Below are 14958 nucleotides of genomic sequence, written 5' to 3'. Positions count from 1 at the left end.
CAATGCAATTAGGTATATAGTGGATAATGGTTATTTTGCATTTGTCACTGTTTTAGATGGCACAGTCTCTACATGTTTGAATATTCCCACAAAGAATATGTGGTTATTGAAGATATACTTATTGTGTGTCCGCACCAATCCCTAAAGCAAATTGCTGGAGGGAGGGGAGTAGAAGAGCAGTCACGTGGCAAAGCTCGCTAAAGGGTCGACACTGACTTGTGGGATTGCTACCTTCCAATCGGTGGCACTAGACTTCTAGTTCTCAATTTGCATAACTAGCAAAGATTCTGGAGAAATCCAAGTGCACAAAGGACCAGGCCGACCTGTCCGTACTGGATGGTCATGATGTAAGGTGCCCTCAGGCGGCACAGCGCAAACCCCTTCACGATGCAGCCAATTTCAGTTTTTGCATTTTCGTTTTTTTCCTACCCCTCTTCTCATAGCCATAACTGTAATTTTTCTGCCACATAGACATATGAAGACTTGTTTTTTGCAGGTTTTACTTTTGAATGACTCCATTTATTTTACCACATAGTGTACTGGAAAATGGGGAAAAAGTTCAAAGTTGGGAGAAATTGTAGAAAATCGCAATTCTGACAGTTTTTTGTTCATTGTTTTTACATTTGTTTGTACATTTTGCGGTAAAAATTACCTCACAAATCTGATTCCGCACATCAGTACGATTATGGCAATACTAAACATGTCTAGTTTTTATATTTTAGTGCATGGGAAGAAAAAAAAAACGAAAAAAAAAAAACAAAAGTTGGGGGGGTATTGCGGAGGCCAAAAAAACCTTAATTTTGGCATTCTTTAATTTTTTCCATTTATGGTGTTTACCGATCAGGTTAAAGGGAACGTGTCAGCAGAACTGTGCTCAGTAACCTACATGGAGTGTCACGTCAGCGCCGTTATACTGATTAAAATGATATCTTGGTTGATATAATCAGTCTTGTGGTTGTTGTTTAATCTGTATTTTCAACAGGTAATGGGGCGCCCTGTGGGAGGGGTCTTCATGTGGTTCTCTGCTTACGTATTCATCTGTATGGGCTTATGACAGGTCCCTGATCCCTCACTGACCTGCCCCCTATTTTACATACTGAATATAATATGTTTAAAAAAAAAATACATAAAAAAAAATTTACATTCAGCAGGCAGACATCGGCGCTGTAGCTTGATTGCATCTATAATGTCCATTCTATTATTTTATTTGGTGACAAATTTATTCAGGAAAAATTTTTTTTTTTAAATTCTCTTTCAAAATGGCGCAGGCCACACTTGCACAGTAGCATCTATCAGAGATCCAACGGATGCTACTGCACAGGCGCTGTCGGAGCCATTTTGCTGGAGGAAAAAAAAAATGTCTCCACCAAAATGGCACCAGCGGCACCTGTGCAGTAGCATCTATTGGATCTCCCATAGATGCTACTGTGGAGGAGCCACCATCTTGGTGGAGACCATTTTATTTTTTTTCTGAATAAATTTTTAATCACCAAGTATAATAATTAAATGCACATTATACTTGTATTCAGTAGGCAGGTGGCAGTGCCTGCGCTGCAGCAAGATCGCAACTTTTTATTTTTTACAAAATATATTACCGTATATGTTCAAGTATAAGCTGACCCGAGTATAAGCCGAGACCCCTAATTTTGCCACAAAAAACTGGGAAAAACTTACTGACTCGAGTATAAGCCTAGGGTGGGAAATGCAGCAGCTACCAGTAAATATCAAAAATAAAAAGAGATACCGATAAAAGTAAAATTAATTGAGACATCAGTAGGTTGTGTTTTTGAATATCCATATTGCATCAGGAGCCCCATATAATGCTCCATACAGTTCATGATGGGCCCCATAAGATGCTCCATGGAATAATATGCCATGTATGCTGCTGCGATTAAAAAAAAAAAATAATGACATGCTCACCTCTCGTCGCTGGGAGTCTGGCGCCAGAGTCGCCACTGGCTCAGGACACCGACACTTGCGATATTCACCTGTCCCCATTCCACCGCCGCACGCCGCTGTGTCTTCCGGGTCTCTGCAGTGACTGTTCAGGCAGAGGGCGCGCACTAAACACGTTATCGCGCCCTCTGACCTGAACGTCACAGCAGAGGATGCGGAAGACAAAGCGCGGCGGTGGACTGGGGACAGGTGAATATCTCCTTGCTCCCCCTCCCCATTATACTCACCTGCTCCCGGCACGGTCCCTGGCAGCTTCTCTGATGGTTCCTGTGTTCAGCGGTCACATGGTACCGCTCATTAAAGTAATGAACATGTGCTCCACCCCTATTGGAGTGGAGTCGCGTCCATATTCATTACTTTAATGAGCGGTACCACATGACCGCTGAACACAGGAAGAGCTGAGGGCGCCGGAGACCATCGAAGAAGCAGGGAAGCGCAGAGACCGTGCTGGCAGCAGGTGAGTATGATGTGACAGCTGCCGGCTACTGCCGCTCCCCCTCCCCCACCGAACCCCCTGGGACAATGACTCGAGTATAAGCCGAGAGGGGCACTTTTAGCCTAAAAAAAATGGGCTGAAAGTCTCGGCTTGTACTCGAGTATATACGGTATATTCCGTATGTAAAATAGGGGGCATGTAACTGAGGGGGTGACTGACCTGTTGGAAGCCATCAGTATGAATACCTAAGCAGAGCACCACATGAAGACCCCCTTACAGCCCTGCCCCACAGCAGGAGCATATCATTAGCTCAAAACTGAAAATAAAGTTTAAACAACAACCACAAGACAGATTTTGTCAACCAAGGTATCATTTTAACCCCTTAATGACCTGAGCTTTTTTCGGTTTTGCGTTCTCGTTTTTTGCTCCCCTCCTTCCGAGAGCCATAACTTTTTTATTTTTCCGTCAACATGGCCATGTGAGGGCTTATTTTTTGCAAGAAAAATTGTGCGTTTGAACGATACCATTGGTTTTACCATGTGGTGTACAAGAATACGAGAAAAAAATTCCAAGTGCGGTGAAATTGCAAAAAAGTGCAATCTCACTTGTTTTTTTGTTTGGCTTTTTTGCCAGGTTCACAAAATGCTAAAACTGACCTGTCATTACGATTCTCCAGGTCATTACAAGTTCATACGATGTCTAGGTTTTTGTTTTTTTTTTTTTTATCTAAGTGGTGAACAAAAATTCCAAACTTTGTTTAACAAGAAAAAAGAATTGCACCATTTTCCGATACCCGTAGCATCTCCATTTTTCGTGATCTGGGGTCAGGTGAGGGATTATTTTTTGTGTGCCGAGCTGATGTTTTTAATGATACCATTTTGGTGTAGATATGTTCTTTTGATCGCCCGTTATTGTATTTTAATGCAATGTTGCGGCAACCAAAAAATGTAATTCTGGCGTTTTGACTTTTTCTCGCAACACCGTTTAGTGATCAGGTTAATCCTTATTTTTTATTGATAGATCGGGCGATTCTGAACTTGGCGATACCAAATAGGTGTAAATTTGATTTTTTTTTTATTGTTTTTATATTTTGAATGGGGCGAAAGGGGAGGTGATTTAAACTTTTATAGTTTTTTTTATTTTTTCATATTTTTTTAAACATTTGTTTTTCTTACTTTTGCCATGCTTCAATAGCCTCCATGAGAGGCTAGAAGCTGGCATAGCCTGACCGCTCTGCTACATAGGAGCGATGCTCAGATCGCCTTTATGTAGTAGAATTGCTGCATTGCTATGAGCGCAGACCACAGGGTGGCACTCACAGCAAGCCGGTATCAACAACCATAGAGGTCTTCAATAGACCTCTGGTTATCATGCCGACGCATCGCTGACCCCCGATCACATGATAGGGGTCAGCAGTGTGCGTATTTCCAGCCTGGTGACTGGAAGCGCTAGTTAAATGCGGCTGTCAGAGTTTGACAACGGCATTCAACTAGTTAATAGGCACGGGCGGATCGCGATTCAGCCTGCGCCTATTGCGGGCACGTGTCAGCTGTTCAAAACAGCTAAGTAAAAAGGGCAGCACACTGCAGCGCCAAAACATGCAAACTTGAAAACACGAAATTTGAACTGCATTACTGCTCTAGAAATATGAAAAATGAGAGCTTTTAGCGCATAAAAATGGCCATATTTATGTGTACCTCGTAGCCACTTTACGGCATCTCTCTTATACGTGGCTACGAGGTACACATAAATATGGCCATTTTTATGCGCTAAAAGCTCTCATTTTTCATATTTCTAGAGCAGTAATGCAGTTCAAATTTCGTGTTTTCAAGTTTGCATGTTTTGGCGCTGCAGTGTGCTGCCCTTTTTACTTAACTATATACGAGTTGGTGACTCTGGGTTCAGCACCTGTTCACACTCAGTCTATGTTTGGATGTGCAGGTCAGGTTTTTGAAATGTATTCTTTAGCCTTCTGATCGTGCACTCCCCGCCTCCTAGCCACAGGTGTTTTAATTATAGTAGGTCCAATACCCCTCCACAGAAAGAGAGAATTTGAGTCCAAGAAGAGGTTTCACATGTACCCATTCAGATGGAGACGTTTATTCTCGGTGAGGTAGGTCAAGCGTAGGACCTCGTATAAGAGAGATGCCGTAAAGTGGCTACGAGGTACACATAAATATGGCCATTTTTATGCGCTAAAAGCTCTCATTTTTCATATTTCTAGAGCAGTAATGCAGTTCAAATTTCGTGTTTTCAAGTTTGCATGTTTTGGCGCTGCAGTGTGCTGCCCTTTTTACTTAACTATATACGAGTTGGTGACTCTGGGTTCAGCACCTGTTCACACTCAGTCTATGTTTGGATGTGCAGGTCAGGTTTTTGAAATGTATTCTTTAGCCTTCTGATCGTGCACTCCCCGCCTCCTAGCCACAGGTGTTTTAATTATAGTAGGTCCAATACCCCTCCACAGAAAGAGAGAATTTGAGTCCAAGAAGAGGTTTCACATGTACCCATTCAGATGGAGACGTTTATTCTCGGTGAGGTAGGTCAAGCGTAGGACCTCGTATAAGAGAGATGCCGTAAAGTGGCTACGAGGTACACATAAATATGGCCATTTTTATGCGCTAAAAGCTCTCATTTTTCATATTTCTAGAGCAGTAATGCAGTTCAAATTTCGTGTTTTCAAGTTTGCATGTTTTGGCGCTGCAGTGTGCTGCCCTTTTTACTTAACTATATACGAGTTGGTGACTCTGGGTTCAGCACCTGTTCACACTCAGTCTATGTTTGGATGTGCAGGTCAGGTTTTTGAAATGTATTCTTTAGCCTTCTGATCGTGCACTCCCCGCCTCCTAGCCACAGGTGTTTTAATTATAGTAGGTCCAATACCCCTCCACAGAAAGAGAGAATTTGAGTCCAAGAAGAGGTTTCACATGTACCCATTCAGATGGAGACGTTTATTCTCGGTGAGGTAGGTCAAGCGTAGGACCTCGTATAAGAGAGATGCCGTAAAGTGGCTACGAGGTACACATAAATATGGCCATTTTTATGCGCTAAAAGCTCTCATTTTTCATATTTCTAGAGCAGTAATGCAGTTCAAATTTCGTGTTTTCAAGTTTGCATGTTTTGGCGCTGCAGTGTGCTGCCCTTTTTACTTAACTATATACGAGTTGGTGACTCTGGGTTCAGCACCTGTTCACACTCAGTCTATGTTTGTATGTGCAGGTCAGGTTTTTGAAATGTGTTCAAAACAGCTGGCATGTCCTGGCTTTGATGCGGGCTCACCGCCGGAGCCCACATCAAAGCGGGGGTTCTGCCATCGGACGTACTATTTCGTCCGATGGCAGAAAGGGGTTAATCTCTATAACAGCGCCGACGTGACACTGTCTGTAGGTTACTAAGCACAATCCTACTGACAGGTTCTCTTCAATTATTTTTATATTTAGACTTTTCTGAACGCGGCAATATCACGTGTGTATTTTTTGTTTATTTTTTATCATCTTTATTTTTAAATGGGGGGAAAACAGGCGATTTTAACTTATGGGAGGGGTTCCTATTTTTTAAACTTTTTTTTTTAAACACACTTTTCTCAGGACTTAAAGCTGCAATTTTCTGATCGCTTGTGCTACATACAGCAATGCTACAGCTATATATCAAAGGGGCAGCTTTGAATATGGATTTTTTACAATTATGCGTTATGCCCCTGGCTGAAGACTGCAAAATGAGTGGACTAACAAGAAAATCTCTTTGGATTTCAATAGAGGAGAGGAGAGGGCTAAATCAAATGATTGAAGCAACTAAAGCAATGATTGAAACATTAAAAGTTCTGGTTAGACTGGCAGAGGGTAATTTAAGAGAAAGATGTATAATGTTCAGGAAGAACAGAATCTGTAGTAACAAAGTGACCAAAACTGATGAAAGATCCAGAAGGAAAGAGTATAAAAAAAATAAATTGTTGCACTTTAGATTTTGCTTTTAAAATATAGTTATTAGAAACAAAAAATATATATACATTACCAAAATATATAATAAAATCAACATAATGAAAATGAATACGATAACGGAATATTTTAAAGATGTGCATAGACAATCTCATTCTATAGTGTTAGTAATGTATCTCATTCTGTAGCTGGACACTGCCTCCTGGTGTTAATTGGAAAGAATCACAATTTTCAGCAGAATTGTGCAAAACATCTTATATATTATAGGGTTAATTCATCGCAATCATTTGATTATTTACTTTACAATATAAAAAAGTGCATGCCACGGTCTTGTAAAATGTGAAATGTTTAGTTCTCAACAAAAATGAATACAATATACAGTGCTCAACAAAAATTAGCACAGCCCAACAGATTTGTCAGAAAACCTTTTGTTTCCTTTCAGAAACAGCATTTTCAGAGACACCATACTGTAAAACACTCCCACAAATATGGCCCAGTGATTGCAAACAGGATTTGTTGTTTTGCACACCCCGAAAAATAATTTTAATAATTCAAGAATAATTCAAGAATAGGGTGAAAGTGAGTCAGTGGTCAAGTATGTCTCCCAATCTGAACCCAATCAAACCTATGGGAAATTCTGAGGATACAAGTGGAGCATCACTCTCCATCCAGCATCCAGGATTTAAAATAGGTCATTCTAGAAGAACAGAAAAAGATAGTGGTTGCAAAAATATTTACCCCCCCCCCCTTTGCATTTTTCGTATTTTGCCATCTTACAACCTGGAATTTTACGGGTTTTTTTTTAAGGGTTTACATCAGTTCATGCCTACAACTGTGAGCATTTGTTTCCTTTTTATTGTGATGCAAACAACAAATAGGACAAAATAATTGAAAACTTCAGTGTGAATAACTATTCACCCTCCTGAAGTCAGTACTTTGCAGAGCCTCCTTTTGCGGCTATTACAGATGCAAGTCGCTTTGTGTCTCTGAGTTTTCCACATCTTGCCACTGGGATTTTTACCCATTCCTCAGGGCAAAACTGCTCCAGGTCCTTCAAGTTAGATGGTTCCCCCTGGTGAACAGCAATCTTCAAATTTGACCACAGATTCTCAATTGGATTAGGGTCTGGGCTTTGACTAGGCCACTCCGAAACATTTACACATCTCACTTTAAACCACTGCAGTGTTTCTTTAGCAGTATGCTTCGGGTCATTGTCTTGTTTGAAAGTGAACCTCCATCCCAGTCTCAAATCACTGAGACAAACCAGGTTTCTCTATCGCCTTTCATTGGGGGACACAGGAACCATGGGTGTATGCTGCTGCCACTAGGAGGCTGACACTATGCAAATAAAAAAGTTAGCTCCTCCTCTGCAGTGTACACCCCACCGACAGGAAGCAGGATATTCAGTTTAGCTTAGTGTCAGTAGGAGGTGGACACGGGTCTTTCATTAGACCCTTATCTACCTCAATGTGCGTCGTTCCTTTTCAGGTTTCCTGGAGGGATACAGGGTGAACAGTCACACCTGTAGTCCCACAATGCGGACTATGAGTACGGCGTGTACTGCCACCCCGTATCCTCATAGATCCCACAGCAGGACCAAGACCCTAGCACACAAGCGTGCTCAGAAGTCCGGTCCTGGCTCCGTCCCCCACCCACTCGCCCACCAGAGCCTGTCGGTTGGAGGAGACGAGGACGTCCATCAGCTCCATGGACGTCTGATATTTTCCCCAGAATGAGGTTAGTAAGGACGGCGTGGGATGTTTTAGGTGAGTATTCCAGTACCTCTGAGTCCTTCCTCAGTTCCAGGGCGTTCATTTGGGGGTCCCTTGGGATATTTTTCCAGGCTGGTTTTTCATTTTCACATGGGGCGGGGGTCTTCGCCCCATTCACATGGCAGCCGCGCTATGGCGGCCGCGCTGTTTTTGGCCTTACAAGCGGCCGCGCTGTCCTTTTTTCCCCCGGCCGCATTGTGCTCTGGCCTCGTGCGGCGGCTGTGTGGCAGCCGCTGCCTCTTTTCCCCTGCGGCCGCACTGTTTCTGCCCCGGCGCGGCGGCTTTAGGTAGCCGCGCCGATTCCCTCTTACGGCCGCACTATTCTGCCCGCTGGCAGCCGCGCCATTTTCTACGGAGGCACCGTTTCTTCTGGCGCGGCGGCTTTGCTGGCACTGCGCCGCTTCCTCCTCCGGCCACACTGTGCACTTTTGCCTCGGCGCGGCGGCCTTGCAGGCAACCGCGCCGCTTTTTCCGGCGTCGGCACTTTTTCCCGCCGCCGCGGCCCTTCCTGGCGGCCACCGGCCTCAAATTTAGGCCCCGGCTTCTACCGGGGCCTACTTCCGGCTTCCTCCTCCGGCCACACCGTGCCCATTTGGCGCGGCAGCCTTGCAGGCAACCGCGCCGCTTTTCCCGGCGTCTGCAATGTTCCCGCCACCGCGGCCCTTCCTGGCGGCCACCGGCCTCAAATTTAGGCCCCGGCTTTTCCCGGGGCCTACTTCCGGCGCCGCGTCCCCTCCCACTTCCTCTCTCTCGAGCGGGCTTTTCTCCCGCCCGATTATCACGGCAAGCTCCGCCCACCGCCGCCATCTTGGTGCTCCTGGCCTGGCAGTTAAGCCCGCCCACCACTCCCAGGCAGCCACAGATACTTATTTCTGTGCCAGGAACGTTTTTCTTCGCCCATCTTAAGAGCGCAAATTTCTGGCGTCCTCACAACTCCCCACTGGCCTGCAGGCAAGCTACATCGGACAAGAGAGTGCATCAGATGTGTCTGCCTGTTCTCCTAGGGGCTATCGTTCCTGAGGAGCATCTTCCAAGCCGTGCAGCCTTCCATCCGGAAACCGCAGCGTCTGCCGTGAGTACCTCTGCACAGAACCCCCCCCCCCCCCCCCGTCCTCTACTCTCCATACATTTCCCTCAGGGGCCCCTTTGGGCTAATTTTAAAGGTGGTCTCTCCCGGCCTCCTACTTTTTCCTGTGCCTTACTGAAACACTTTCAGGGTTCGTCTTGTAACCCCAAGCTTCCCTCAGTCAGGCCCGCAGCAACCCACATTATGTTCACCGCCTAAGACTCCCCTGCTGCTCCGCCTCAGAGCGAAGTCCCCTCCCCAGGCTGGGCCTCCCCTCTATCTCTATCAGTAGCGGATCTCAAACGGGTGTCCCAGACCCTTGTGTCCGTGTTCGATCAGTTGCCCCTGCAGACTTCCGTAGTAGCCAGCGGGTCACTAGAAGCTCCGTCCGAGTCTTCCATGCAGGCCGCGAAAGATCCAGACGGGAACGCCGGTCTGAGTTCTCTTCTCGGTCCATCTCGCCCCACGGTCCTTCTCTGTGGTCGACTTCCTCCTGATCCCCTCCCCGGAGTCAGGCGAGGCCTCAGAGGATAATTTGGGGCCGAAGTTGAACCAAATCATAGCATGAGGGATATGGTTCAAAGCCTCATTGGAGCGTCCATTCTGACCTGTGGCATCAAAGATACCTCTACGGAACCTGCAGATCAGGCGGTTTCGTTTAGACGGTCTAAACTACCTCCCAAGGCATTTGCTCCTCATCCTGACTCGAGGAGCTACTGGCCAGAGAAAGAGAGAATTCGACCAGACGTTCTCAAAGAGACGAGCGTCTTGGAGTCTCATATTTCCTTCCTCCGGATCTCATTGCCAACCGGAACGAGAGGCGTTAGAGAACGACCTCTCCCTCTGTGGATCCGCCGACTGCTAGACTTGCCACCAACACAGTCCTCACGCTGTCCGGTGGGGCGAATCTGACAGATTCCATCGATAAAATCATGGAGTCCTTCGCGAATTCGGTTTTCGAAGCTGCCGCATCATCCCTGTGCCCGGCTTTCGCTTCCATTTGGGTTTCGAAGTCTATCCAAAGGGGCTAAACAACTCCGTTGGGGAATTCAAGCCGGAGCTCCACCAGACTGGCTGGCGAAAGTTGCCACCCAGATTACTCGCTCTGTTTGGCTCAAGGGTCATCAAGAAGTCCCTTACGAGCCTGCCTTTTTCAAGGATCACGTCTTTTCGGTTCCAAGCTGGACTAAATTATCAAGGACGCCACTGGTGGCACCAGTTCTCTTCTTAGGCAGCAACTTCGGTCCTTTCGGCCCTCTTTTTCGTCGTTTTCACGGCATCTGACCCCTTTTTCGCAACAGCAGAGGCCACAGGCACGTTAAGAGAAGAAGGTATTCTTCGACTCACTCCTTCCTGGCGTTCCCGCTACTCCTAAGGTGGACTCTCCAGGACTGGGAATTCCACCTAGGCAGGACCCACGACTAGGCCCCAGCCCGTCTCCTAGGCCGGGCAGCCGTTCTCCTGTTCCCCAGGGACGTCTTTGTTTCCTCAACAGAGAACGCATGGGCCAGGGAACTTGTATCCTCTGGAGACGAAATAGATTAATTTCACGGTCCTAGGATCGTTTTCTCTAATCCCAACCTCCAAGAGACCCCGTTCTAGTCCTGGGTTTCTTTACAACCATTGTTTCCCTCCTTAAATCCGGGGTAACATTCCCGTCCCTGAACAGGAACGGACAGTTCACAGGCTTCTCTTCGAACCTATTTGTACTGAAAGAGGACGACAAGGTTCGTCCCAGTGCGGATCTCAAATTGCTGAACAGGAAGTTTCGTCTGAGACACTTCAGGATGATATTCCCTCGTTCAGTAATCACTTCCATGGAGGCTCAGGAATTTCGGTTTCAGGCTCCCGAAAGTCTATCCCTCTTTCCCGACACTCTAGCCGTTGCGGTGGCTCGTTAATAGGAAGAAGTTCCGTCTTGTTGCTCCAGGGTTCTCGGCTCCCCTCTTTTCTGATAGACCATAAAGGTCCTAAGGAGGTTGGTTGCAACATCGGAAGCAATTTTTCCCTTCGCCCGTTTCATTCAAGACTTCTTCAGCAGTCTATCCTATCACAGGAGGACAGGTCTGTCTTCTCTTTGCATCGTCCGATCCGTCTTTCTACCGGGATCAAACGGTTCCTCCACTGGTGACCGAGGTCTCTACTTTTATCCCAGAGCAGATCCTTCCTTCCAGTTTCCTGGCAGGTGGTGACGACGGTCGCCAGCCTTCTCGGCGGAGGCGTGGGGTTTTGTCACCTGTTCTTTTCATGGTTGTTGGTCGGCACAGGAGTACTCTCTGCCGATCAATGTCCTCGAGTTCCGGATCTTCTTTTTGTCTTTCCTTCACTGGGTAAGGATTCTCAGCAGCCTGCCAATTCGAACCCAGACAGACAATGACACAGCTGTGGCATATGTCAACCACCAGGGGTGGACGTGGAGTTCTCTGGCCTTGGCCGAGATTCCAGGATCCTCCTTTGGACTGAGTCAACGGTCCTGGTGAGATCCTCAGTGCAGGTCACCGGCGTGGACATTTTGGCCGCCGTCTTCCTCAGCCGCGAGGGCCTCGTGGCAGGGGAATGGTCCTTACTTCAGGAGGTCTCTTATCGGATTGCTCTTCGTAGGGGGACTCCAGAGGTGGTCCTCACGGCGTCCCGATTGAGCAGGAAGGTCCCTCGGATCGTCCCAAGGTCCCGCGATTCTCTCGCAGTGGTGTTGACATTTTGGCCATTCCTTGGTCGCAGTTCCTGCTCCCCTATCGGTTCCCACCCCTTCCCTTGCTTTCCAAGCTGTCGAAAAAGATCAGGTGGGATGGGTGCCGGTCATTCTGATCGTCCCGGATTGGCCCAGGAGGTCTTGGTTTGCAGACATCGTCAATCTTCTCGCGGACACCCCTGGTGCCTTCCAAACAGACCCGATCTGCTGTCTCAGGGTCCAATCTGCCACCCAAATTATCGGTCGCTCAGTTTAACGGCGTGGCTGTGGACGCCACAGTTTTAACAGCGTCCGGTCTTTCGGGCCGGATGAGTCACACTATAATCCAGGCTAGGAAGCCTTCGTCTTCTTCCAGGATCTACTATCGTACCAGGAAGGCTTACTTTCGTTGATGCGAGTCCAACTACTTGTCACCTATGTCCTTTTTCCCTGCCTTCCATTTGGTTTTCCTTCAGGCAGGACTGGATTCGGGCTTCGCTCTCAGTTCCCTAAAGGGCCAGGTTCCTGCGCTCTTCTTCCCTTTAAGAAGACTTTATCTTCTCAGCCACAGGTTAAGACCTTCCTTCAAGGAGTAGTCCACGCTGTCCCTCCGTACAGGGCCTCTGTGGATTCATGGGATTTAAAGGTTGTGTTGTTGTTCTTAGGGGTTCCCCCCTTTGAGCCTCTCAGGGAGTTTTCCCTGTCAGTTCTATTTCGGAAGGTGGCTTTTCTCAGGTCCATCTCTTCGATCCGCCGCGTTTTTGAGTTGACGGCCTTTTCCTGCCGACCTCCTTTCTTGATTTTCCACCAGGACAAGGTGGTCCCAGGCCTCCGCCTTCCTTCCATTTCTCGAGATGGTTTTCATCTTTCCACCTCAATGAGGACATCGTTATACCTTCCCTTTGTCCAGCTCCGACTCATCCTCTGGAGCGATCGTTTAACAGGCTGGACCTCGTCAGGGCAGTGAGGATCTCCCTGGCTAGCACGGCCGCTTTTCGAAAGATGGATTCTCTTTTCGCCATCCCTGATGGCGTGCGTAGAGGCCTGCCGGCTTCCAAGGCGACTATTGCTCGCTCTATCAGAACGGCAATTTTGGAAGCTTACCGGGTCAAGCACAGAGGGCCCCCTCCTGAGATGAAGGCTCACTCTACCCGGGCAGTCGGCGCTTCCGGTGCGGTAAGTCACAGGGCTTTCGCTGACGGCTTTGCAAAGCGGCAACCTGGTCTTCCATCCACACGTTTCGCCGAACTACGGTGGACTCCAGCCTGGGCAGAAGGATCCTGCAGGCGGCAGTGATGAATCCTCGGACCTGATGGAAGTCTGTTTTTCCCACCCCAGGGACTGCTTTGGGACGTCCCATGGTTCCTGTGTCCCCCAATGAAAGGCGATAGAGAAAACAGGATTTTTGGTTGCTTACCGTAAAATCTGTTTCTCGGAGCCTTCATTGGGGGACACAGCACCCTCCCAAGTTGAACAGCTCTGTTTACTGGTTACGTTTGAGTTCTTTGAACACTCTTTGGGTGTTTGAATCTGTTAATCTGTGAAGCGCCGTGGATTTTGTTGGCGCTATATAAAGTTTATTATTATTATATTATTATTATTTCTCTTTTACATGTTGCTTCTCCTACTGCTTTCTCACTAACTGAATATCCTGCTTCCTGTCGGTGGGGTGTACACTGCAGAGGAGGAGCTAACTTTTTTATTTGCATAGTGTCAGCCTCCTAGTGGCAGCAGCATACACCCATGGTTCCTGTGTCCCCCAATGAAGGCTCCGAGAAACAGATTTTACGGTAAGCAACCAAAAATCCTGTTTTTTCTCAAGAGTATCCCTTTATTTCACAACACCCATCTTCTGTTCAACTAAGACCATTTTCAATGTCCCTGTTGCCGAAAAACATCCCCACAGCATGATGATGCCACCACCTTTCACAGTGGTGATGATGTTCTTGGGGTGATGAACAGTATTGGTTTGGTGCCAGACACAGCGTTTTACCTTGATGCCCTAAAAGTTCAATTTTGGTCTCATCTGACCACAGCACCTTCCTCCATACATTTAGGGGAGTTACCCACATGTCTTTTCGCAAACTCAAAAGAAGCCTTACAATTTTTTGAGCAAGTAAAGGCTTCTTTCTGCCCAACCTTCCATAAAATCCACCTCTATGGAGTATACGGCTTATTTTGGTCATATGGCCAGATACTTCAGTCTCTGCTTGGGAACTCTGCAGCTCCTTCAGGGTTACTTTTGGTCTCTGTGCTGCCTCTCTTATTAATGCCCTCCTTATTCGGGCTGAGAGTTTTGATGGGCTCCTCTCTCTTGGCAGATTTTTTGTGGTACCATTTTCTTTCCATTTGATGATAATGGATTTGATGGTGCTCCAGGGATCATCAGAGATTGGGATTTTTTTTTTCTATAACCAACACCTGTCTTGCACTTCTTAACAAATCTGTCCCTGGCTTGTTTTGAGATCGCCTTGGTCTTCATGGTGTTTGGTTAGTGGAGCCTCTTCCTTTATGGTGTTGCAGCCTCTGTGGCCTTTCAGAAAAGGTAAAGTGTGTATACTGGCAGACCATGTGACACTTACGGTAGATTGCACACAGGTGGACGTTCTTTCACCAAGCACGTGACCTATGAAGGTAATGGCTTGAAACAGAAATTTTAAGGGACTTCATAGCAAAAGGGGTGAATACATACATACACGCCAATTTTTCATTAGTTGATCCCATAAATTTAACTTATGCCTATATTTTTCTCACTTCACTAACTTAGATTGTTTAGTGCTGATGCATCACACACATACTGGATTACAAAAATATTTACACAGGTTGTAAGGTAAGAAAATAGGTAAAAAGCCAAGGTGAATACTACTGCAAGCCACTGTAGATGTTACAATAGGATATCAACTTGTTCATTTCATGCTTAAAAGATTTAGTGCTGTCCTTAATCATGTAGGTCATAAAAAATAATAGAAGTAGTAGTTTTTGATGTGAGGTGCATTCATTTTTGCATCAGATAATTTGAGTAAAACTGAACATACCGTATTTTGCAGTTTTATAAGATGCACCTCAAATTTTGAGGAGAAAAATAGGAAAAAAAACAAACTTTTTTTTTTTAATAAAATGGT

General features: G+C 46.4%; 1 protein-coding gene across 1 annotated transcript in view; it reads right to left on the bottom strand.

The window, feature by feature from the left end:
* The window catches only part of COG3 (component of oligomeric golgi complex 3), a 131447-nt gene that overhangs the window by 5900 nt on the left and 110589 nt on the right, over positions 1-14958 (bottom strand). The gene's annotated exons all lie outside the window — the stretch shown is intronic.

This window comes from Ranitomeya imitator, chromosome 3 (genome assembly GCF_032444005.1).
Source record: "Ranitomeya imitator isolate aRanImi1 chromosome 3, aRanImi1.pri, whole genome shotgun sequence".
NCBI classification, from domain to species: domain Eukaryota; kingdom Metazoa; phylum Chordata; class Amphibia; order Anura; family Dendrobatidae; genus Ranitomeya; species Ranitomeya imitator.
The sequence above is the reverse complement of the archived record's forward strand: the minus strand, read 5'-3'. Positions and strand labels throughout refer to the sequence as shown.